The 27,120-nt window shown below is 41.2% G+C and overlaps 1 pseudogene; it reads left to right on the top strand.

Moving 5' to 3' along the window:
• Positions 1 to 15,009: 15,009 nt before the first annotated feature.
• Positions 15,010 to 21,228, top strand: LOC127557161 (surfeit locus protein 6-like; annotated as a pseudogene).
• Positions 21,229 to 27,120: the final 5,892 nt, after the last annotated feature.

The raw sequence follows: 27,120 nt of genomic DNA, 5'->3' as shown, positions 1-27,120 counted from the left end.
GGGTGTTATAATATTTGTACCATCTCACAGAGTTGTGGTGAGAAAAAATCTTCCAGAAATGGTAAAACCAAGCTTTTTCTCTTAATTCATATGCCCCTAGTAATCATTTGTACAGTCCATTGTCACACAATATCCACCAAAGAAACTTTCCAGGGAAATCTATCATTTAATAGAAGCTATACAGAAGACTCACACTATGACAATGTGCCCACAACACAGACTCACTAAAGACCTCCTGGGAAGTGTTTTTCTCCCCCCCTAAACTGTCCTTTTGGTTAATTTGAGGGCTTTGTAGCAAGAGAAGGAAGGTTAAAGCAAGGGAATTTTCTTGGGTCTGATTAAAAATCTTTTGTATACAATAGAATAAGTTCAGTCTTGTCAGTCCTTCTCTTTTACCACTTAACTCCTATTTAAACCTGACTAGAATTAATGCCTGGGTTATTCCTGGAAACTGAAGCCTCTTTCTCTCTCTCCCTCTCTCTCTCTCTCCTTGGCGTTCCAACTCTGTGTGTTTTTGTTTTTTAAATGCAACCATCTTAATTAGCCAGGCTGGCCATCTAGACTCAGGGTGGCCTGCCTGGGTTTTAAGGGGCAGTATCCATCTTTGTGGACACACACTATATGATGGGCAGTAAGAGCTGCCTGAAGAAAAAAATGTCAGACAAATCGGCTCTCTGGGAACACAAAGATTCAGAAGCCTGAGAATCAGGGTGTTCTGTGTGGCCTTTACAGAGCCCAAAGCCCAAGGTCCCAGGGACAGAAAGCTGGCTCTCTGCCAAAAGCACCTTTCTCTCCACAAAGACGTGGGAGATGATGGAGGGAGCTACTATTACATAACTTATACACAAAAGATCTGGAGGGAAGGGGAAGGGAGTGTACAGTGTGTGGGTGGTTTCCTGTTGGGATGTTTTTTTTGGTTGTTTTCTCTTTCATCTATTCAGTGTTGTAGAGTTATTCTGTCCTGGCTGGACAGCAGGACAATAATAACTGGCATTTCTATAGCTATTTAAGTTTTGCAAATTGATATGTAAAGTTGCCTCCCGACAATTCTATAATCCTTGTATTATCATCCCCATTTTACAGAAGAGAAAACTGAGACTTAGAGATGAAGTGGTTTGCCAATAGCCACACAAGTTATTGAGTCTTAGAAGCGGCATTCGGACTTAAGTCTCCTTATTCATTAGCCCAGGCTGCCTCCCATCCAGGAAAAAGAAAACCAGCTGGAATGCCCACATGGCTCTTTCTAGTCCAATGTGTAAAACTGATCCTGTCAAGTTTTACAGCCCTGTGCTAAAACTCAAGGCACGTACCTTATTACTGACACCAGGTGGTATTTATTTGCCAGGCTTCTCCATCCTGCCTCACATTTTTCACGTGTGTGTTACCCTGCAGTTGTTTCAGCTTTCCTCGGGCCCTTAAATGCTAGTAAACGTCCAGTCCAATTCAGGCCTGGGAAGTGTTGAGCATTCCATTTTTTCAAGATCTCTCCCTGGCTAATGTCATTTTCATCTCTATTCAGTTTTTGTCCAGAAGGAAGAGGGTGACCCTCTCTGTCGAAAAAAAAAAAATCCTTTTTTGTTTCATTTTCATTATTTTAATAGCATGATCAGTAAGGAAAAAGAGATTATGCTATATTGGGTCTCCAAATACTGGCCAGTTATCCTAACTTCTCCTCCATATTTGGTGAAAAATGGTTTCCTAAACAAAGTTGGAACCATGAAAGGGATGGGGAGGAGGGTTAACAATGGCCTCCCTTTTCTTGCTTCCAATATTCTGAAGAATTCTCCTTTTACCAGACACTACTTTCTGGAATGCTAGTTGAAGAATCCTTCTGAAGAAGAGGAAGAGAAAGAGGAAGAAGGAAGAAGAAGAAGAAAGAAGAAAGAAGAAGTAGAGGAGGAGTAGGAGGAGGAAAATGTAATTTGAGGGCCTTCAAAAACAGAAATCCCCCAAAAAAAGACATTCAAGATTCAATTCTATTTCATATTATGCATAATGTATTCATGTAATTCAAAGGTAAATAGCAGCTATATGATGGACAAAAGATTAAATATTACAAATACAAACCGCTGATAGATATAACTAGAAAGGATTGCTTCTGTAATTCTTCAGAAAAATAAAAGAACACAGTAGAAAATTTTCCACCTGATTATACTTGTCACCTCCTCTTTTCTTCTCTATCTCCATCCCTTCTTTTTCTCTGCCTCTATCTTCCTTTTCCAATCTATCCTGCACACAGCAGCCAAAATAATCTCTGTAAGGCACAGCTCTAATCATGGCATGCCCACACTCAAAAAATTTCAGTAACTACTTTCCTGCGGTCTATCATAGAGAATATAAATTCCATGGCCTACCATTTAAAAGGCTCCATTAGGGACTCTAACCTATATTTCCTGTCTTACTCTATCTTCCTGCTTTCTCCCACTCAAAACTCCAGCCAAAATTGCTGTTCTTTAAAATAGACACACCTTTTGCAGCCAGCATCCATTTGTCCAGGTCTTCCCCTATTACTGCTATGCCTTTCAGAATTCTTTCCAGGAGCATCTCAAGCCTGTGCTGCCCCCCTCACTGAAACCTCTCCTGGGTTCTTCCCAGCAGAAAGTGATCTCTCCCTCCTGGAATTTTCCTCAAGCACTTTAGATCTTCTTTGTCTCCCTTTGAGGTCAAAGTACATCCTGTGCCATCTCCAGGAATCCTGATCTACATCTTGCCACTGGACCCAAAAGCAGAAGGGAAAGTGAGGCAGGTGATTTTGCACAGCCCTCCCTCACTTAAATTCACCTTACTAGCAAATCATCCTCCTCCTGATATCCTAAGTTCTCTTTGAGAATGGAGGATGAACAATTTTTCTTGTAATACATGAGCCAGGAGCTCCCTGCACCAGTGCCTAAACAGGGTCCTTCATGAAGTGGACCTGTTGAATTCAGTCGCCTCTCTTTCCATTCCCAATTCTCCTTCTAGTGCCTGCCTGCGGATTATTTCAAATTTATACTCTGTAAAGATAGCTTGGTTATACATGGTTGTTTGCATGTTTATATTTTTAAAATAAGGGAGGAGGAGTAACAGGAGGAGGAAGGAGGAGGAGCAGAAGAAAGAAAGTAGGGAGAAGGAGCAGAAGAAAGAAGGAGGAGGGAGGAGGAGGAGGGAGAAGAGAGGAGGAGGGAAGAGGGAGAAAGAGGAGGAGGAGGAGCTTAGTACAATCCCTGACACTTGGTGAATGCACAGTGTGTATTCACTGACTGACTGCAAGTTTCCCCTTTCTGGGGCAACAAAAAGTGTGTTGGATGTGGAGTCAAAGAAGATAAGTTCTTCTACTTATCTGTGTGACCTTGGACGAGTCCCTTATCTTGGATGAAATTTCGTGGTCTCAACTGTAAAATTAAAGGGTTGGATTACATGACCTCCAAGAGCTTTTCAGCTCCAGTTCTCCAATCAATGGAAAATTCTGCCTGCGCATCTGCCTTGGAAGACAAACACACCCACAAAACGAGTATTTGATAGTTTCTCGTGTGTAGTCCAAACTCCAAGGAATCAAACTGGCCCGTAAACAAGATGGGAGGGGCAGAATCGGGACGGCAGCAGTGGGGGGAGGGGGGAGGCCGGAAAAATCCTGGAAAATGGCATCTCCTCTCGCTGCATCTCCCCGCCCAGCTCGCTGTCCCTCTCGCTCTCCAAAAGATGAATTTAAACATGCAGGTGGCCTTGCATGATTGGTTAGCCCTGTGTCAGCGCTGACCCTCTCGTGACCCTCGTCCCGCTGATCCCGGGGATTACCCTGCACACTCAAGGGTGGAGCTCGGAATCTGGGAGGCTTTGGCTCCGGGCTCTCTCGGCTCGGCCCTGACCGGCTGTGAACCTACAGGTCTGAGGGCAGCCCAGTGGACTCCCATTGTCCTTTCCTGACCTCCGTCTAATCACTGGGAGGACGGTTTAAAGGACTGATTTACAACCTGATCTGCCCAAGCCTTGGTTTTTGTCACGAGTGATCGAGCCAGGTGAGCCTGACAAGGCTGGCTCTGGGGCACCCCCTTCCATGATGAAATACGGCTGGGGGCTTCCCCCCCACCTGCTCAGGTTCATCCTCAGGCCGAGGACCTAGCTATCTGCAAAAGGGCTTTTCTCCTCTTCCTCCCCTTCTCCTCCCCGCCTTCCTTTTCTACCCACCTTCTCCTCTCCCTTTCCCCCCCCCTTCTCCCCTTACGCCTCCTCTTCTTCACCTCTTCCGCTCCCTCTCCTGTCTCTTCTCCTTCATCCTTTCCCTTTCTCTCTTCCTCCTCTTCCCCTCCTACTCCTACTCTTCCCCTCCCCTGCTCCTCTCCCTCGTCTTTTTCTCTCCCCCTTCTTTTCTTCTATGTCTTTCTCCTCATTCTCAACTCAAAATATATGAGAAACAGCAATGGTTTTGGAATGAGAACCCTGAATCTGGCGCTTAATACCTATGTGACATTGGGCTAGTAAATTCAGCCCTTTGGAGTCTCGTTTTCTTTATAAATAAAAGTGGGTGGCTGGACTAGATGAGCTTTAAAGCCCCTTTTCTCACTAAGGCACGTTTGTTTTGAAATAATGAGCAGCTCTAAGGATCTCCATGAAGATTGGGGGAGGGGGAAGAGAAGTTAAAGGGCTCATTAGCCAGTTGCTGGAATAATACCTTCCTTCAACTTTTTCTTTGTTACCTATGGACGTTTAGAAGCTTCATCTTTCCAGCTCTTGAAAGGCAAGGGGAGTCCCTAAAGGAAAGGTTTTAACAATAATTAACATATATATAATAGCTCGTTAAAGTTTGCAAAGCTTTTTTTTTTTTTTTTTTGAGAAAGAGGGGGCTAAAAGAGATTAAATGACTGGCCCTGGCAAGCTCACATAGAATAGTGTTAGAATTTGAACTCTGGTCTTTCAGACCACAAATCCAGCATTGTAGCCACTACAATCCCTTCATATGAATTAAGTTGTGGGGTTAAAGTACTTTGTGCTCTTTTAGTGACTCATCCCATAGCCCAGGGTAAAATTCTCTTTTGATCTTAGAGTGTCCACTTCAGTGAAAAGGGGGTAATAATAAGGTCATTCTCTTCCTTCTTTTCTTCCTCCTCCCCTCTTTCCTTGGGACGCTTTGGGGAATGAATTAATAATGTCTGTTAAAGTAAAATGAGCCCAGAAACAAAAGGCCACAATGAGATTGGTTACATATTTCTACTACCCTATTCCTTCTGTGACAGACTCACCCTTTAGTGCTTTCTCTGATTTCCTGAGGTCAGAGAAATTATCCCTTACACACACACACACACACACACACACACACACACCACACACACCTCAATCAAAAAGTGGGAAGAATTACTAGAGGAAAGACTAAAATCAAAGATGAGCTTCACACTGTTTGAAGTTGTAATACTATATTACTGTCTCTGATTCTCCATGAGTTTTTTTTTCCCCTTCTCTTCCTTTATTCCCCAACTCCAACACACTAATTCTGATTCTATGAGGGGGAAGTATGTACCCATTAGTCCTAAGCACCTGAACAATAGGGGACTTCAATGTCTAGGACTTTACTGGAGAAAGAGCAGAGTTCTTATTCCAGGCTGCTTAACTCCCTCAAACTTTCACAAGAGGCTTCTTCCTTCCGGGAGTTGGGCCTCCTAAGGGAACGGAAGTCGGCTTCTCTGTCTGCCTGGCTGTGGTATGGGGTCTTGTTGGAAAAGAGGAAATAAAACTGAAAAAAAAAAAAAATTGGTTTGGAGATGGGGGAAGGGTGACTTGGGAGGAGGATACCCAAAGAAAAAAACAAGAGCTGGGAAGTTTGTTCAGAGACTCATCAGATTTTGAACTTTCTTTCCATCCCATAAAGTGCCAAACCTTAGAGCAAATCTCTAAGAGATTTTTCTTCCACCTTCTCTAATCCCATTCTTAGCTATCTAACTTAAGAGTTTCTTCTTTCAAGCAAGAGCATTTAAATGCCTTCTCTTGCAGTCCCCACTGTGGAACCTCAGTCTCCTCATTCACAATGCAGTAGCAATGATGTTGTGGGGTCATGGTGAAGGAGGAGGTGAGAGTAGGTGTGGATGGCAGAGACACAGGAGATGGGGCTGGGAGGGGGTGGAGAGAAACTAGTCAAAGAGAGCAGCAGGATGGGGGGTTGACTAACAGCTCCCTCACTGTAAATAGAGATGGGCAAATAGCATAATAAGCCTGGCAGGCGGCACGCATGTTAGCTGTGCTCAGCCAGCCAAATGGTGCTGGCTGTCCATCAGCCATCATGTGGATTCCAGCTCCCCAACAGTCAGAATTCTATTGTATAGTACAGCCGAGCTGACTTCTGACACAATGTCCGGCTGTCATCACAAGGTGTGACAGCAATCCACTGTGTAGACAGAGATAGAGACACAGATAGATACATAGAAGGCTAGGGACAGAGAGAGATAGACAGATAGATGATAGGAGATAGAAGATAGATAGGGGGAGAGAATCAGTGGCAGACTCTGTGACCCAGTCAGATGGTCTGCAAAGATCTTTTATTTATTCTCTTGGGCTCCCCTGCTGAAGGATGTTGGAAAAGGATCTTTGCATTATGCACATGGCTTCTTGTTTCCCATCCTTCCCCACCCCGCCTCACCACCACCATTTTTTACAGGCTCTGGCTAAACTGATCCCTTTGTGAATTGTAACCAAGAATAGGTTAGCCAAGGCTAATTATTGCCAATACTGTCTGCTGCTGGCATACCATCCCAATATACTTACAAGATGCCTCATGTTGTAGTATTATAGAATCAAAAATTTAGAGACAGGCGGAAACTTAGAAACCAACAAGTCCCCAATCAGGAAGAAGGAAAAGTTGATTTTACTTTAGGAAAAAAAAAAAAAAACAGAAGCTGAATAGAGATAGAAAGTCCAAAATCATCCTTCAGTCATGTTCTTGATAGGTTCAAATTTTCTATTAGAAGCCTTGACATGATACTGCCCTATCAAGATGAGAAAAGAAGGAAAAAAGAAAAAAGAAAAATGACCAATGTTGGCAGAGCTGTGGGAAAACAAAAATATTAATGTACTACTGGTAGAGTTTTGAATTAGTATAACCATTCTGGAGAGCAAAAGGTCATTAAACTGCTTATATTCTTTGACTTAGAAATACCCCTATTAAGCTCTATACCCCAAAGAAATTAAAAAAAAAAAAAAAGAGGGAAAGGACTCAATCAATATGTACAGAAATCTTGCAGTGGCAAAATATTAAGAACTAAGACAGTAACTATCAGAAAATGACTGGCAAGTTATGATATGTGCATGTAATAGAATACTATTGTGCTATAAGAAATGACAAAATGGGTCAGAGAAACCTATGAAGAAGTGTTTGAACTGATGCAGAATAAAGTGAGCAGAACCAAGAAAATAACTGATACTATAATAACAGTATCAAGACAAAAAACTCTAAAAGACTGAAGAATGCTATGATAAACCATGATTCCGTGCTACCTATTTCTTAAGAGAGGTGATAGATTCAGGACAAATAATAAGAGATATATATGTGTGTGTGGAGATGTGGGAATTTGTTTTGATTTTGCATTTTTATTACAAATGTTTTCTTTTTCTTTTTAAATTAGGTATGAGAAAAGAAAGGATAAATTCTGGTAAATTGAAAAATAAAATAAAATGGAAGATGGTGTTATTGTCCTGTATCTCATGTCCTCTCTTGCTTCTCCTATCAATTATCTCCCTTTGGGGAGGCTTTCTGCAGATTCCCAGAAAGAAGGGAATCTCCCGGGATCTGCAGACCTCTCTTCAGATCCTGACGGTGACAATGAAAATGTCTTTGAAAAGGCATCTGGAAAGTGATTGGAGAAGCTAAATAAATATAATTTCAGGAGGAAGAAGTCCTTGCCAAAGAGTTCAGTGGAAAAACAATAGAGGCTCCAATGTTAAGGTGAGGTTGTCAGCAGTAATCACCAAGATGCAACCTGGAGAATCCATCTCTCTAACAAGGGTCTTCTTTCTAGGAACAGCATAGGTCAGAACAGTGGGAGTTCATATCTCCCTCCTGCTGCAAACTGGCCCCCAGAAATCATCACCTATATCTCTTCCTTCTCTTCTCTAAGACTTCTAAGACTCTAGTTTAATCAAGGGAGGGGTTCCAAACTAGGTGAGAAGTAGTTACCACCTGTAACAGTGGATACAGAGCTCCAAGTAAAGTGATTTCCAAGGTGCAGGGCAAAAGATTATTAAGGTAAAATTTGAAAGGAAGTCACATTTCCCGAGTCAAGGAAAAAGGCCTTCTATGATGGGTGATGGTAATAAATAAAAGTCCATATACCATGGGAGGGACTGGCCATCCAAAGGAAGACTCAGGACTTTCTACTACTTTCTTTCTACTATGTAATCTAGATTTGGTTTTTTGAAGAGAATAATGTCCCCATGTCATTAGACATCAGCCAACCCAAAATGCAATCATTGAGAAATGTTTCTGAAGTATATGGAGACAAAAAAGGGGGAGGGGTGCATTGTAAGCATAAGTCTGAATGAAATAGGAATTCACAGAATTCATAGTTGGAAGTATTCAACCAATCAACAAGCATTTATTTAGCATCTTCTCAATGTCAGTAATTGCACTAAGCACTGAGGATGTAAATGCAAAAGTGAGACCATTATAGGATCATAAAATCACAAATTTAGGGTCAGAAGGCATGTGAAAAAAAATTTTTTTCCGCTTTATTTTATCCTTTGTGCTTAACACAGAGCTAACACATTAAGTGCTTGATAAATTGTTGTTATTTGTCCTTTGTTCTTGAAGATATCAGGGAAGTAATCCCATGACATGTAAGTGAATTGGACTTAAGTCAGGGAGGGCTGTGCAAGGTCACCTGCCTCATTTTCCCCTCCAGAGCCATCTGAGTCCAATGGCCAGATATAGATCAGGATGATTAGAGATGGCCCTGGATGCAATGGGTGACCTAGGCCTTTTTAAGCTAAGCTCTTTAAGAGGTCTCAGTTTGACTGAGGCTGTACCCATTCAGTGATTAAGATTAGGTAGCAATTGAGGCAAAGAATGGTCTCTTTCATACTTATTGACTGATTTACTGAGGGATCAGAGGATATTTAGCTCAGCCCTCTCATAGAGGACCACCAGTATATCCCCAAATGATTAAATGGCCTGCTCATAACATCTGCCCCACCCCCCGGAATTTTGCATTCTATGGGTAAAGGGCTGGGCAAGAGAAGGAGGGGATGTAATAAACATATAATAAAATTAATATAAAGTGACTGGGGAGGAGAACTAATGAAGAGCCTGTTGGAAAAGGAGGTACTTACTGATCCTTGAAGAGAACAGAATGAGATGGAATTGAGGAAAGGATGAGGATAGCCCATGGAGGAGAGAAATGGATTCTCCAGTTTGGGGACAATGAGTTGTCCAGTTTGAGTGAAATGCAAAATACATTAGGAAGATAAATGTATAATCTATGAAGAATTTTAAATGCTAAACAGAGTAGTCTGACTGGAGCCTTTCTATCAGACCAGGCTTGTTACATTTTATGCCCTTCATAGTTCTCAGGTACGCTGAAGTCTTTGACTGTGCCTCTTTTTGATATAATCCACTCAAATTCCCATCAACTGGGTTTCCCTCTCCCTCACCCCCATTTTTAGGGACCCAGTAACTAGTATCTCAATTCTATTGCAACATCAGATTAGTTTTTACAAAGGAATATTTACTTCAAAAATATGGTTAGAACAAATGAACAAACATTTTCTCCAGTACCCAGGAGACAATCCCATCTTAGATCATTTTCTGTCTCTGAAAAGTAAGGAGAGAAAGTAGAATTACATTCACAGATTAGCTCAATTACTATATAGCATTAATCCCACCAAATTCATGTCCAAAGTCATCTTCAGTGTCAGCTCTTGCTGATCTGGAGTTTCCTAGATGTTGTTCCTCATTGCCTTGCTGCAGACTGGCTTCAAATATCTAACCTCAATTCCTGGATCCAGGGATCACTGGGGCTCAAGCCTCCAGAACAAATAAAAAACTCCACTTCCATGTACCTAAGAAATAAATAAAAGAAAAGGAAGGAAGGAAGGAAGGAAGGAAGGAAGGAAGGAAGGAAGGAAGGAAGGAAGGAAGGAAGGAAGGAAGAAAAGAAAAAGCTTAAAGACCCAGACCCCCCCAAAAAAAAAAAATATATATATATATATATATATATATAAACAACCACAAATGGAAAAAAAAAAAAAAGACCTAGACTTATTTCTTAGAAATAGAGGGAGATTTTAGGACCCTTCTCCTTTACCACACGATCTCACTGACAGTGAGTAGAGTCTCCTCCTCCCTCAGAAACTATCACAAAAGCTGCCAAAGGTGCTGAAACAGGCCATTTTAAAGACAGTTCTGGCTTCCAGCCAATGGAGAAAGACTGCTCCAGACCACATAGAATGTTCACATGTACTACAGGCCTCAGTCTCCCAAAAGCAGCTCTCTAGGTTTTTCCATTTGGATGAAATCACCTTAGGTGGTCTGGCCATGTGCCAGACCCCCAATCCATTTGTATTTGATCCCATACTAAACAAGTAGCCTCTGAAACTTCTTACACATAACCAAATCTGTGCTTTTAAATTATGTATGTAAACCCCCATTTTGAGAAATTGAGACCCACAATGTTGAAAAATTATCCATGCATATGTTTTGAAAATAAAAAGCTTTAATTTAAAAGAGAGAGAGAGAGAGAGAGAGAGAGAGAGAGAGAGAGAGAGAGAGAGAGAGAGAGAGAGAAATTGAGATCCAGAGAAGGAAATTTTCCTATTTAAGGTCACAAAGCAGTTTAGTGACAGCTGGGACTAGAGCCACTAAATTCATTTCAATTCAACAGTTATTAAATACGCACAAATACTAGGCACTAAAGTTTCTTTTTTCCAAATTACACATAAAGGTAATTTTTTTGAAAGATTTTGAGCTCCAAATTTTTCTCCCTCCATCCTGATATAGCAAGCAATCTGATATAGGTTGTGTTGAGGGGTAAGACACCATCCCTCCCCACAAAGATCAGGGGGACCACAGAGTCCTTATTATATCAGGTTATACATAGCATTGAAATTTCAAAGACAAAAAAAAAAAAAAAAAACAAGAAAGAAAGAAAGAAAGAAAAGAAATCATGGCCATCCATCATGGAGCATACATTCTCCAAAAACATAAACCAATGTTTCTTTCAACATGTGGTCAATTAAAAAAAAAAAGTTAAGAATTCATCAGAGAAGATGTCTGTTTAAGTTACTTGAACATCCATTCTATATGGCATATAGACTATTATTATGGGGGGGGGGGAAGTTATTAGGAAAAGAAATTAGAAAAGAAAAAAGAACAGAGTTGAAATAGGTTGCCAGGATGATGTGAGGTTATACCTGTCCATCAAAAATCCTAAAGGTGAATGGAATTAAGGGGGCCATCCTAATACAGGGATGCCTATAAGGTAATGTCAACATATGGCCTAACTGATCCTTTTGAGTATATGAGCACTGGACTTCCCCAGAGCTCCTAGCCTGCTGGGACTCAAAGGCCCAGGTCAGACTGTGTCAGCCTTTTGGAAAGAAGTAAAGTGAGTTTTGCTTGCTTTGTTCAAAAGTCTTAGCTCCATATTTTTAGTTCCATGTCTCATCTCTGACCAGTAAACCCAGTAATAACAGTCTACTAGATTGGTAGAAGCAGTTAGTTGACCCAGTAGATAGAAAGCTGCATCTACAGTCAATAATGATTCAAATCTAGTTCCAGATAGCTTATGAGCTTCAAGAAGTCACTATCTGCCTCAGCTTCCTCAATTAGGAAAGGGGGAAATGATAACATTTCCCTCAAAGGATTGTTGTGAGGACCAAAGGAGGTAAGGTTTGTAATTGCTTAGCACAATACCAGGCACATAGTGGATACTCTATAAATGCTTATTCTTTTCTTCTTCCTCTCTTACCTTTGATACTCCAAAGAGATCACAGAAAGAAGAAAAGGACCTATATGTACATAAACACTTAGCAAAGAATTGCAAACTAAGGCAGCAGTGTCCAGAAATTTGGAAAGACTGAACAAGTAATGGTATATGAAAGCGATGGAAAACTATTATGCTGTAAGAAACAAGGAAGGAGATGGTTGTAGAGAAACCTGGAAAGACTTGTATTAGAATTGATGCAAAGTGTAGGAAACAGAACCAAAATGATTTATACAGTGACAACAATGTTGTAAAACATAATCAAGACTTCTATGTGACTCTAGGCAAGTCAATTAACCCCAATTGCCTCAGCAAAAAAAAAAAAAAAAAGATAATCAAGATTTAGTAACATTATTCAACACAATGACCAATCTCCATTTCAGAAGACTCAGGGTGAAACATGCTACCCACTTCTAGACAGTAGTGATGAACTTAGAATGCAGAATAAGACATGTTTTTGTTTTTGTTTTTGTTTTGAGGGTAGAGGGGATTTGGCCTGGCCTAGTACAGTGATTTTTTTGTTTGACTATACGTATTTTTTTTTTTGAGTTTTTTTAATAATAGCTTTTTAATTTCAAAAATTCATGCAAAGATAGTTTTCAACATTCACCCTTGCAAAACCTTGTATTCCAAAGTTTTTCTCCCTCCCTTCTCCCACTCCCTTTCCCAGGCAACAAATAATCCAATATGTGTTAAACATGTACAATTCTTCTATACATATTTCTACATTTATCATGCTGCACAAGAAAAATCAGGAAAAAAAATAAGAAAGAAAACAAAAAGCAAAGAAACAACAATAAAAAGATGAAAATACTATGCTTTAATCCACATTCAGTCTCCATAGCTCTTTCTAAAAGTAGATAGCTTTCTCCATCATAATAAGTCTATTGGAATTGCCCTGAATCACCTCATTGGTGAAAAGAGCCATGTCCATTAGAATTGATCATTGAATAATCTTGCTGTTGCAGTGTACAATGTTCTCTTGGTTTTACTTGCTTTACTTAGCATCAGTTCATGCAAGTCTTTAGGCCTTTCTGAAATCATCCTGCTGATCTTTCTTATAGAACAATAATATTTCATAACATTCATATACCATAACTTATTCAGCCATTCTCCAACTGATGGGCATGCATCTAGTTTCCAATTTCTTGCCACTACATAAAACATTTTTGCACATGTGAGTCCTTTTCTCTTTTTTATGATTTCTTTGGGATACAGGCCCAGTAGAGACACTGCTGATCAAAGGATATTCACAATTTGAATGCCCTTTGGGCATAGTTGCAAATTGCTCTTCAGAATAGTTAGTTAAGTTTACAACTCCACCAACAAAGTATTAGGGTCCCTCACATTCCCTCCAATTTTAATTATCTTTTCTTGTAATTTTAGCCAATCTGAGAGGAGTATAATGGTACTTCAGGATTGTCTTAATTTGCATTTCTCTGATCAATAATGAGCATTTTTTCATATGACTAGAAATGTATTAATTTCTTCATCTGAAAATTGTCTATTCATATCCTTTGACCATTTATCAGTTGGAGAATGATTTGTATTCTTATAATTTTGAATAATTCTCTATATAATTTAGAAATAAGGCCTTTATCAGAACCCTTGGAAGTAAACATTTTTTCCCAGTTTTCTACTTTGCTTCTAATTTTGTCTGCATTGCTTTTGTTTGTACAAAAACTTTTTAACTCGCTATAATCAAAATTATTCATTTTGCATTTCATAATGTACTCTAATTCTTCTTTGGTTGTAAATTCCTTCCTTCTCCACAGATCCGAGAGTAGACTATCCTTTCTTGACTCTACATATTTGTAACCATTTTTTCCCCTTGTTTTCTCAATGGGGGAGAAAGAAGATAAGAAAAAAAGAATTCTGAACTGAAAATTAAATAAAATTTCATTTAAAAAAAGTTATAACTCTGGCAAACCCCTCCTAGTTTTTATTTATGAGTTATGTCTCAATCCAAGCTTTTTTCTACAAGTTCCATGAGTAAATACAGAAGACACAGAGGTTTAGAGAACCTCTTTGCTGCATTGCTGCAGTGGAGAAATGGAAAGACAGGTATTCTCTGCCTCCTGACTTATTGAGTCTCTGTCAGTCCCACCTTCTATCAGACACTCTAAAAGTCCCTTTGTTTGGGTGGGAAGTGAATCTCTGGGAGTTGTCTGTAAAGGGGGAAAGATTGGGATTTTGCTTAACTGGGTTCCCAAAATTCATCAAAAGTAAGTGTGGGCCAGAGCCAGAGAAATTAGGAGTGTCAGGAAACTGAAGCTTGTCTGAGGTTGCCCTTGGTTTCCACAGGACCTGACCAACTGTCTGAGGCAGCTCATTTAGAACCTACTCATCTTTTGAGAACCTCTTTATTCCCTTCAATTTGTCTGAAACTTCAAGAAAATATATTTTCCATTCCTTTCAGAGTTCCCAATTCTTCCTTTAAGTACAGTGCTTTGGTGTTATTCTTTATCAATAGACTCTTATCTGTCTTAATTCCTCTTCCTGGGTCTCATACCATCCCTACTTTCCTTACACAAGCTTCTCCCCACTTCTTGATAAAAATACCCCTTTGGGTTTTATCATCCAAATCTTTTTGCTCTAGTGCTATTGTCACCCTCCCTCCTCTCCCACCTGCCCCTCCTCACTTAGAGTCTGGCCTTCAGAGTGAGCAGACCACCAGGCCGAATTCATGTCCCCCTACAACTAATAAGCTGGCATTTTGATCTCCGGATTAGTCCCTTGGGAGCTTGGTTAGCTTAAATAGATTCCCTGCCAAATCTCCCTAGAGTAAACCGGTAAACCTGAGCTTCAAAATCCTACCAAGTTGGTGACTAGATCCAGAGCCCCCACTGCGGGACCCCCACTAAGATGCAGTGGCTCCATGAGAAGCAGCCAGCCGGCCTGATCCATCATGATTATTCCCACTACTCTGGGGAGGTCAGGATAAAAGCATTCAGTCTGTGCAACCCTTTGGCAACATGCCCACGATCCCCAGTTAGAGACACACTGACATAGATTGATAAAGGCCTTTAGTTTGAGGTTTTGCATTAAGCATGACTAAGCATCAGCTGGGATGACAGATGCACATCGCACAGATGGGGATGCAAATGGCTCACAAGGTGAGGCTGGAGTGAATGCTGGTGGTCAGTGCGGTCTCAAAGGCCCGAGGACTGGTTTTGGGAGGCAGGAGTCCCAATCACAACCTCTGATTAGCCCAGTTTCTTGAGGCAATGCATTTAATCTCTCTTTACCTCAGTTTCTTCATATTCTATTTGGGATAATAATAGGTGATGTTTAGTTTCCTCCCTAGGGGGAAAGATCCATGAGGTAATGTCTGCACAAACGCTCAGAGTTCCTGGAAGGAAGGAAATCACACTGACTAGACCAACCAGATGCCACTATTATTGTTATTGTTATTTTGGCGGACTTGGCTATCTCCAGGGCCAAGAAATTTTGCCTTCCTATGTCAGATCTTGCCACTGCCCCCTTTGCAAGAATCCAGCTCTGTGGTCCTCTGAAAATGGAAAAATGGCTGGATCATCCTTCCTGAGCAAACAAAACTGGTTAATGAGAGCTCTTCTTCTCTAACAAAGAGCAAAAAAACCCAGAGCCTGAGCCCCTCTGCAGACCTTCTCTATCTGAGGTTCATCCTGTCCCAACCTTTGGTTCATCTGCCAAATGGGAAAGTGGAGGGGAAGGGGAAAAGGCTTGACTTAGTTCAGCAAGTATTAAATACCTACTGTTTACAAGACACTGCATTAGCCACTGGGAATAAAAAGATAAAAAATAACAACCAAGGAAAACAACATGTAGACAGATAACCTCCATTTTAAAAAAATGCTACAGCCAGTCACTTCTAACTGGTGGTGAGCCAGCAGCTCTCTAGATTTTCTCCACCATGCCTCCATGTGGGCACCTTCTCCTTTTCCCTTGCCTACCCCCACTTTTTAATTTCCTTTTTAAATTTTTTTTCCCTGAGGCAATTGGGGTTAAGTGACTTATCCAGGGTCACACAATTAGGAAGTGTTAAATGTCTGAGGGCAGATTTGAACTCAGGTCCTCCTGACTTCAGGGCTGGTGCTCTAACCACTGCACCACCTAGTTGCCCCTTTAATTTCCTTCACTTTTTAGTTTCCTTTTTATTTTTTTTCCCTGAGGCAATTGGATTTAAGTGACTTGTCCAGGGTCACACAGGTAGGAAGTGTTAAGTGTCTGAGGGCAGATTTGAACTCAGGTTCTCCTGACTTCAGGGCTGGTGCTCTAACCATTGCACCATTTAGCTGCCCCTTTAGTTTCCTTTTATGTATTATCTTGTATAAGATGTAAGCTTCTTGAGGGGAGGGACTATTCCAAACACAGGGAACAGACTATGCTAATAGATGGAAGCAGGAATAGAACATGATACTGACCATGTCAGCTTGGCTGAAACACAAAGTACATAAAGGGCACAATGCAAAAAAAGACCAAAAAGGACAGCTGGAAACACATTACAGATGCTCTTAAAGGCCAGGGATGAGAGTTTGTATTTCATCCTTCAGGCAATAAAGAGCCACAGGGATTCCATATTTTTGACTTAGGTCTATCCTGAGTCTTGGTAAGAACATTTTGACAGCTTTGTGGAAAATTGCTTGGAGAAAGAGGAAACCAGAAGAGTGTCCGTTGTTCAAGCATGTAATGATAAGCTTCTAAATTAGTGCAGTTGTGGTGAGGCAGCTAGGTGGATACAGAATTAGAGCTAGAGAGTCAGGAAAATCTGGGTGTCTCAGATACTAGATGTGTGCTCTTGGGCAACTAATTTCATTTCTCCTTTAGTTTCCTCAACTGTAAGATGCAGATAATAATGGCACCTATCTCCCAGGGTTGTTATGAGATTTGTTAAGCGCTTAGTGCCTGGCACATAATAGACACTATATAAATGCTAGCTATTATCATGAGTGAAAAGAAGGGGGTGGAAGCAAGAGATATTGTGGAGACAGAATTGATAAAACTTAGTAGCTGATGTTAAAGGAAAGGAAAAGGAAATGTTAAAGGAAGTTAAAGGAGAGAGAAAAGGCAAGAATGTCACCAAAGTCCTGAAACTGGGTAATTGGGAGCTGCCCCTACAGAAACAGGGAAGCCTGTCCACTTGGATCAGTGATTGTACTTTTTCAAAATCTTCTCTTGTTAAGTAAATTTCTTTGCATTGAATTTTATATGCCTGCAAATGTTTCTAACAGTTAGAATTGTTATTTTAATCCTTCGTCTGAATCCCTATATTAACCAGGCTTGTCCTGATCCAAAATATTAAGGTTGTTGAGAAAAGTTGTTATAAGATTGGTATCTTAATAGATAACATTAACATGGATTGATCCTGGGGTGGGGGCAGAGGGAATATTTTTAAATGCGGCTGGGAGAAAGAATGATTTGATCTGTTCCATGAATGAATCTATTAAATAATAATGTGTAGTTATCCTATTTGAATTTTGCATTGAGCAAAGAAGGAAAGACTATTTCCAGTATTCTGCTTCCTAACACACCATCAAATCATAATCCATTAGAGCTAAAAAAGATGATAACAATGACAGGACCTCCAAAGTCCAGAGCACCCCTGGGGGCATTTGATCCATCCAGTTTTAGAACTTCCCCTTCCACCTGCCCCCCCCAAAAAAACTGATGATTGAGTGCATGAGTGATCACACACTCACCCAACCCACACTATACTTAGCTGGTTCCAGATCAAGACAACATATCACATCCTACCCAGTCTGTCACCCCCACAGCACTGCTTTCTTTCTCTTTGCTCTGCATCTTAATATGGGAATTGTAATTAAACTAACTTTACTACTGCTTTTGGTGTATTGACTCCATTATGGCTCCAACAAGCACCTCTGGGACTTCTCTGACCAAAATTGCCTTTTTATCTTAGTTTTCTCATTTATAAAATGAGCTGGAAAAGAAAATGGCAAACTGATGTGGGTCTAGTAGTAGAGAATTAATGTGAGAATCCCCTCTTTGGTTGGAGACGCAGGTCCAATGTGAAAGAATTCATGAATCCAAAAAGTCTGAATAGCAAAAGGGATTTTTATTGGCACTGAGAAACAGCTTTGCTAGGAAGATAGACTTCTTAGTGACAAGGGAAAATGTTAGGGAAATAAAGGTTATCTATCATTGAGAATAGAATGTCTTCACAGCAGGCAAGAGTCCTGGTAGGCAGCTGTGCCAAGAGGAAAGGTCCCTTGGCAAACCATAATCCTACTTCAGACTTCTGCTCCCAGGCCTAGATTTCCAGTTGAATGAGACCACTTAAATTCAAGTTACTGGGACTGGTCCTGGGCTAATCCACTCAGTAGAAACACCAGGTCCAGATTTCCAGCTGAATGAGACCACTTAAGTTCTAGCTACTGGAAGTGGTCCTGGGCTAATATTAATGAAACCACTTAACTGCCCTGAAAGAGAGTTTCAGAGCTCACTCCCATGGTTTCCCCCCAAAAGTCATGGGGACAGTCTCAGGGTTCACCCCCATCAAAACCACTCCAAAATCTTTGTCAAGAAGACCCCAATGGGGTCACAAAGAGTTCCTTTTCAACTGAACTTTTTGACTTACACTTAAATTGGATTTCAGTGAGGTAGAGTTGCACAAAGTCGTTGACCGCCCTCTTTCTTCCAAATTCATGGAGTCCAGTAGAAGGACAAAAGACTGGCAGTGGTCCAGGATACAGTGGGTGACTTTGGTGACTTTCATGTCTGAGCAAGCTCTAAGCACCTTCATGGCCATTGGAACAATTATTCTCATCTGCCCATTCTACCATGAGAAGTCTCCCCAGGCTTGGGATATATATGCCCCTAACTCACCAATGAGTTACCTTCTACCTGGTTTAATCTGACTGCCCAAAAGGGATAGCCCCTATGAATTCTACAGCTTCTTGGGGTCACTCTTACTTTTCCTAAAATATAAGCTTCTTGACTAAGGAATTCTCTGTTACTGTCCAGTTGTGAAGGAACTCTATGGGTGGGATTTTCTTGGCAAAGATACTGGAGAGGTTGGCCATTTCCTTCTCCAACTCATTTTACAGATGAAGAAACTGAGACAAATGGGATTAAGTGATTTAACTAGGGTCCCACAGCTACTAAGTGTGTAAGGACAGATTTGAACTCAGGAAAAGAAATCTTAACACTCTAAGAGACTTTATTTTGTATTTATATCCACAGCATTTAGCATTCATTTACAGCTGACATGAATATGGAGATTTGAGGTCTGCAAAGCATTTTATTTATTATTTGAGTCTCACAACAAGTACATTCTTTTTTCTTTGGACTGGACCTGTGATTTCATTGGTTTAGAGAATTCTCTATGAGGAAACTCCTTTCATCAACACAAATAGAGTCAAGGAAAGGAGGAGAGTCGATGAACATTTATTAAGTGTGTACTATGTGTTAAACATAGTACAAATATTATCTCATTTCATTCTCACAACCCTATGAGGTGAGTACTGTTCTGAATTCCATTTTACAGCTGAAAAAATTGAGTCAGGGAGTAAAGTGACCTCATGCTTGCTGGAGGCCCTGAACAGTGGAAAAGTTCTTCCAGGAACTCCCAATGCCTCTGAAGGGGCAATTGAGTTTTCCAACAGGATTCAGTGATTTCTGCCCTTTCCCAATGACATCACTGGTGGCCAGACTCCTACCTGCGGGATCTAGCCAAGAAAATCTGTTCCCAGCAGAGTGTGGAACTATAGAAACAGAAATGAGCTCCCAAATCTGGTGATCTAAAACACACTGGACCCCAAAGTCTCAGAAGCAGGATGGAAAGACCAACAGGATCCAGAATAAGCACTCTGACAGCAAATCTGAAGCTCCTAGAGCCCTGCCATCACAGGGGAGAAGGCAGGATCCAGCTCCAATGGAGGCCCCACAGTTGCTCCTGCCAGCAAGCCAGGCTCCTTCCTAGCCATGGACTTTCTGCACCAGCAGCTGCATGAGAAAATAAAGGAAGCTAGTGGTCAAGGCCACACCAAGGAGCTGTCTCCGGCAGCCCTGGAGGAGAGACAGTGGAGAAAGCAGGAGTGGGAGAGGAAGAAGCAGAAAGACAAGGAGATCAGGGCCAAGGGGAGGGCGGGCAAAGCTCAAGCTGGAGCCAAAGAGGCTGGCCCAGAGCCCCCAAAGGGGGATCCACGGAATGCGTCCTTACTGGTATTCAAACAAATTGAGGTGAACGAGGGGCCGGACAGCAAGGCCCAGAAGAAGGAAAAAAAGCAGCGTGAAGGGGAACCTGACCCATCTGATGGAAAACTGAAGACAGCTGTTGGAGCATGTGCTGGCCTGCCAGAACAAGCTCGAGGAGCTGAAGGAGGAGAAGGCCTGGGAGATGGAAACTAAAATGAAGTGTATAAACCTTCTGTACAAAGTGTGAAAATCCAAATAAGGAAGAGCTTCGGAAGGCAGCCTTGAAACTCAAGGCGAAGCGCCAGGCTCAGAGGAAGCAGCAGTGGGAGAAGAGCACGGGGTAGAGAAGATGCAGCAGCGGAGGACTGATGAGGTTATTTCTGCTCAGGGAACCAAATGATGCGGCTAGTGGCAGTGCAGAAAGTTGTGGGAACCCCTCTTTGGTCATGCAGGTCCAATGTGAAAGAATTCACGAACTCAAAAATTTAGACTGGCAAAAGTCCTTTGCTAGGAGGCTGACTTCCTCAGTAGCAAGGTCCTGACAGAGAGATAAAGTCCTAGCAGAGAAATCCTGGCAGAGAGATAAAGAGAGGTTAATGCTGAGAAGAGAATGTCTTCACAGTGCCCTGGTAGGCAGCTATGCCAAGGAGAGCTCCCTTAGCATGGCTTGATCCTGCTTCAGACACTCTGCAATGAAATGAGCCCCAAATTGAGCCCCAAATTGTCCTTTAATAGAAAATCTGAGACTGAAATTTCCATTGAATGCAAGGCTGTCACTGCCCCCAGGCCAAGATTTCCAATTGAATAAGACCATTTAAGTTTGAGCTAAGTAGGAGTGATCCTGGACTCAACTCCATAGAAGGTGGATGGCAATATCAGTTCCAGATCTTCAGCTAAATGAGACCACTTAAGTTCAGCTAAGTAGGGAGTGGTCCTGGGCTAATCTGAATGAAACCACTTAACTGCCCCAAGAGTGGGTCCCTGTCAGAGGAGAGTTTCAGGGCTCACCCCAAAAGTCAAGAAAGACATCAGGACAAGTGGCGCAAGAACCTGCGCAAGAAGAAGGTGGCCAAGATGGAGTCACAAGGCCAAGGCTGGCCAGAAGGGCCGCATCCTGCCTGAGGACCTAGAGGAGGCCGGGCTCACCTGAAGGGCAGGGAGATTCCCACCACTCCAGGCCTGTCCTCCCCAAGGACAGCTGGGCATCTCCTTTTGGCTCTGGATTCCCACCTACGGCTGCCCCACACAGCGGAGTGAGAGTCTGGTGTGTCGGTGTCTGCTCGGTGTGGGACACCAGTCCAGGACCTGGAGAGTCAGTGACACGCTAAACGACAGTCTGTCTTCCAGGAGCCTCCTAAGGCACAGCTCAAATCTTCCAAAAAGCCTTTGGCTTAATGCTGTCCTCCTACCTTTCCATGCCCAGGGATATCGTCTGGCACCTGTTTTCCTTCCTTTCTTCCCCCTCCATTCCCCACTTCCCACTAACCCTCAGCCCATCTCTAGGGCCTCTGAGGCCCTTAGCAGGGCACATTTTAACAGGGCACAGTACCCAGAATAGTATATGGGCTGACTGCAGGTTCTCCAGTGCTGTGGGGAAATCACCTAGCCAGTCCGGGAGGGAGGAGTTTAGAACAGCTTAGGGATTTCTTAAACTTCTTGAACTCTAGAGAAGCCAATAGAATAGTCTCCTTATCTATGCTTAACTTTTTTTCTGAATTTCTTTTTTATTGTGAACTAGACAAGGATCAGTAAACATAAATATTTTCTATATAAAAAAAAAAAACATGGGAAAAGAGGATTATATATGAAATCCTGAATCTCTGTTATACTTAGAGTTGCAATGGTTAAGCCTTAAGAAATAATGTGTCCTAGAATATCAAATCTGCCAGGCTCCAATGCATACACAAAAAGCAGGTAGCATCTGAAAATGTGCACAAAAAGAACATGGACCTTCGTCAAACACAATCTAAAGACAAAGTGGCAGATTAGGAAGAAACTGGAGTCAGAGGTCTGTTTTCTACAGTGATGGCTTTGCCATTGGCTATGTGTGTAACTTTAGACAAATTACTTAAACTCTCTAAAATTCAACTTCTTTATCTAATGTGAGGTGATAACATCTACCTCAATACCTCACAGGAATATTATGAGCTTCAGATCAAATTTATGTATATGAAAATGCTTTGTAAATTATGAATTCCTATGTTAGTCTAAGTCCCCTAATTGATCTAGCAGTTCTTGCTCATGTTCTCTTCTAAGGCTCTCAATCAGAGGATAACTTTGTTTAGTTGTTTTTTCAGTCATGTTCAATTCTTGGGGTTTTCTGGGTAAAAATATTAGAGAGGTTTGTTATTTTATTCTCCAGTTCATTTTATAGATGAGGAAACTGAGGCAAACAGGCTTAAGTGACTTGTGAAGAGTCACATAACTAGTCAGTGTCTGAGGCCAGATTTGAGGAAGATGGATCCTGCTGTCCAGGCCTATTGCTCTATGCACTATGGAACCACATAGCTACACAATCCCAGAGGATAAGTAGAAAAATGAATAATCAGCCCTAATCCAATCCCGTCTCCCCTCTTTCTCCCCCCCAACTCTACAAGTGACAGTTCAGTTGCAGGAGCAACCCTTTCATTTCCCCATAGTTTGTGCAAGTCTTAGAGTCAATGTTTTACACAAATGTTCCATAAAGGATCTATCCAACTTCTTGGAAGCTTTTTTCTGGTTCTTTTTTTTTTTTTAAATATATATTTTCAGGAGACATCAATGCAGCTCTCAAGCTATCCTTACTCTGTCTTTCAGTACATGACTATATTGCCTCATTTTCCATAGAATTGTACCTAGCTCTCAAATGGATCTGCTCTGTCCAATGGTGGCAGCTCAAACCCATCCATGCCTGTTCATCCCATCAATGTTCTTCCTGAAATTCTTCACTGGACCACTGGACGTGTTCCTTAACTTCTGGTTTGAGAAGGTACAGATGGAATGCTCTATCTGTTCTGTGTATCCATCTGTGAAACATCCGGCACCACTCATCCCTCCTAGGGAAGGACAATGCTACTCCCAGAACACAGTCTGAATATGCAAAGAAACAAAGGACCAAATTAGAATTGCCTTAGCTACCTTAGGTTCATCATAACTGCTCAGTTTTCTTATCTGTAAATGCCAGATGGTCACTAACCCTCAGGCTACAAAATTTAAAACTCTGCTCTCTTCACTCACACACCAAATACTACCTAGACACGAATTTAAATCCCATTTTCTGCCCCTAGGATGGCATTGACTTCCACTTCAAGTTCTTAGAGATACTTTGTTAGATTTGGTCTTGACTTTCCAAGACAGACAACCAAATGATGGTGTTTAGAACTAGACAATCTCTGAGACCACAGTTGGAAAACTTTGATTTTATTTCTGGCACATGGCAGAACCCATTAGCTTACTCAGCTGATGCAACCTCTCCAAATGAAGGACATTTGGAAGCTCACTTTTGGGAAAAGGGCAATAATGATATATAAGGGAAGTGTTTTGGAGAGACTAAAACATGTGTTTCCTCTGGTTTGGACTAACAGAGGAGAACTTCTTGGATTGGATTTGTAGATGTTCAAAAAGGCTGATGTCAGCATCAGTCACCTCTTCTTTGGCCTCAAGTCAATGATTTTTCTCCTTTTTCTCTTTCCTCCCTCCTTCCCTCTCTCTCTTCCTTCCTTTCTTCCTTCCTTCCTCCCTCCCTCCCTTCCTTCTTTCCTTTCTTCCTTTTTTTCCTTTCTTATAGTAAATAACTTTTCCATTCAGAATCTCCAGTGAGAATCCATGAAGTAAAAGGAAAGGCCCTGGGGCCTTAAGAAACAGACCTTGGGTATGCAGCTACATAGTGCAATTGATAGTGTACCAGCCTGAAGTTAGAGGGACCTGAGTTCAAATTTGACCTCAGACATTTAACACTTCCTAGCTGTGTGACCCTGGGCAAGTCACTTAACCCCAATTGCCTCAGGGGGAAAAGAAGAAAGGAAGGAAGAAAGGAAGAAAGAAAGAAAAAAGAAAGATAAATAGAAAGAAAGGAAGGAAGGAAGTGTGTGGGTCAGAAACCATTTAATAAAAAAAGACTGGAGAGGTCTCTAGAAGCAAAGCAAAGTTTATTATAAATTCTTGGCATCCCACCCATTGAGCAAACAATCGAAGGGAAGGCTTCCTTAGGAGGCAGGGTCAACGCTTTTAATCCCTAATGCAAATTCCCCCTCCCACCACTGACCCTCATCCTTATTAGCTGAGGATCTTACATTCTAAATGTGGGAACTACCCAAGAAATTGAACTTGACCAATAAGTACATAGTTGCCCATATTTGGTTGAAATAGGGAGGATAACAAGAAGGGGACTTAAGTATGCCCTTAGGGGGATAACAGGGAGGAGACTTTAAGTATGCCCTTAAGAGGATAGCAGGGAGGAGACACTTTAAATCCGAAAAAAAGAAAGAAAGAGAGAGAAAGTAAGAAAGAAAGAAAGAGAGAGAGAGAGAAAGAGAGAGAGAGAGAAAGAAAGAAAGAAAGAAAGAAAGAAAGAAAAAGAAAGAAAGAAAGAAAGAAAGAAAAAGAAAGAAAGAAAGAAAGAAAGAAAGAAAGAAAGAAAGAAAGAAAGAAAGAAAGAAAGAAAAGAAAAGAAAAGAAACAGACAAAAGAAAAGAAACAGACCTTGGTCCTTAGTTTTCCCATTTCTTTTCCTACTAAGTGAAGAGAGTGTAATTGAAGATTACAAAAGATCAGGAGAGCAAGCCAGAGAAATTCAGGTTAGATTTTGCAGTCATCATAATAGCAATACCACCTTTAAACAAGGCCCGTTGGTCAATGCATGAATGGACCCTAGCAAAATACTACATCCCTGACAACCATTCAGTATTTGAGTGGGCACCAGTGAGGAACAAGCAGACTTGTAGAATTATCTTGTAGTGACATGTACTATACTAATGCCCTCTTATACAATCTGCAATTTAATCTATAGAGACAGGGAAAGAGTCAGAACATTCATGTATATTTGATTGAAAGGAATAACTCCTAGAAGTAGAAACATGAGAGAATTGAGTAGTAATAATGAATGATCTGGGGAAATGCAGAGTTCTCCCCCTCTTTCTAAAGTCCTCATTTCAAGGCTCAGTCTCTGAAAAAAGGATTGATAACAGAGACTTTCAACATTTTCTTCAGTCTACTCCACCCAACTCTACAAGGAATTTAAAGTGAAACTCCACCCACTGTGTTTTGGCTTGGGTGGGGGATATAAATTCTTTATCCAGATTTACCCAAAGCTGGGAGTGATTTGGAAGTAAATAGGGAGATTAAAGTTTCCTCTCCAATACTTCATTAGAATAGGCTACTTCTCATAATATTCATTTTCTTAATTGTTAATCAATCTGAATTGATAGCTACCCTCGGGGAACATCCACTCTTCCAAGGACTTTGAGTCCACCACCATGATTCATCTTTGGTATTCAAGAGTGTCACTGATCCATTTTATGGGTATCATTAATAAAAAATTTTATTTTGTAGCATTGTCATAAAATTATTAACTTCCAGAAACTATGTCCCTTAAACTTCGTAGATACAGTTTTATTTCTTTTTTTAATGTAGTTGAAAACACCCTTGATTCAAATTCACAAGACCCGATTGTGAATCCTAGACTTGCTACTTGCAAAGTACAAAGGCTTGGGACATTATTTCCTTTTTCTAGGTCTATTTATTCATTTGAAAAGCAAGGGAGTTGAAGAGCAGCATGGAGTAATGGAAATATCAGAAAAAAATGGGGGGGGGGCAGAAATAAAATAAAATTCAAGCAAACAACAACAAAAGATGTGAAAATGCTATCTTGTGATCCACATTCAGTTCCAATAGTTCTCTCTCTGAGTATAAATGGCTCTCATCATCACAAGATCATTGGAATTGGCCTGAATCATCTCATTGTTGAGAAGAGCCATGTCCATCAGAATTGATCATCATATAATCTTGTTGTTGCTATGTACAATTGACAGGGGTGAACGCTGAAACTGTCCTCCCTGACTTGGGAGGAAGCCATGGGGGTGAGCTCTGAAACTCTCCAAAGAGAGACCCACCCTTCAGGGCAGTTAAGTGGTTTCATTAAGATTAGCCCAGGACCACTCCCAGTAGTTCCAATTTACTTGGTCTCATTCAGCTGGAAATCTAGGCCTGGGGGCAGTGACAACATTAAAGGAAATTCATTCAATGGAAGCCCTATCCCCAGACTGACAATAAAGTGATCATTTTGAACTCCAAATCTTTGCAGAAATTATGCTTTGCCAACAAAGCTCTCTTCTTGGCTAAGCTGCCTGCCAGGACTCCTGCCTGCTGTGAAGAGACCCTCTTCTCAGTGATAACTTTTTGTTATTTCTCTGTCAGAACCTCTTGCCACTCAGAAGTCTGTCTTCCTAGCAAAGCTGGCTTCTCAGTGCCAATAAAAATTCTTTTTGCCATTCAGACTTTTCGGGTTCATGAATTCATTCACATTGGACCTGTCTCAACCAGAGGGGATTCCTACAACTCTCTGCACTGCCACTAACTGCATCACAAAGATCTCTGGGTTCTGCTTACTTCACTCAGACTCAGTTCATGTAAGTCTCTCCAGACCTCTCTGAAATCCTCCTGCTGGTCATTTCTTACAGAACAATAATATTCTATAACATTCATATGTTACTCAGCTATTCTCCAACTGATGGGCATCCACTCAGTTTCCAGTTTCTGGCCACACAAAAAGGGCTACTCATGTGGGTCCCTTTCCCTCCTTTAAGATCTCTTTGGGATAAAAGCCCAGTAGAAACACTGCTGGATCAAAGGGTATGCACAGTATACCCTTTGGGCATAATTCCAATTTGCTCTCCAGAATGGTTCATTCAGTTCACAATTCCACCAATAATGTATTAATGTCCCAGTTTAAAAGGAAACCAAGTTAACAAGATCAAGGAACATTTGTTTTTCTATTAAGAATCACTGAACCACAAAGAATATTCAGTTGAGGTTCATGTATAAAAAACTTTTTTTTCCTCTTTTG

This window comes from Antechinus flavipes, chromosome 3, assembly GCF_016432865.1.
Source record: "Antechinus flavipes isolate AdamAnt ecotype Samford, QLD, Australia chromosome 3, AdamAnt_v2, whole genome shotgun sequence".
In the NCBI taxonomy this organism is placed as follows: domain Eukaryota; kingdom Metazoa; phylum Chordata; class Mammalia; order Dasyuromorphia; family Dasyuridae; genus Antechinus; species Antechinus flavipes.
This window is presented reverse-complemented; position numbering and strand designations above follow the sequence as displayed.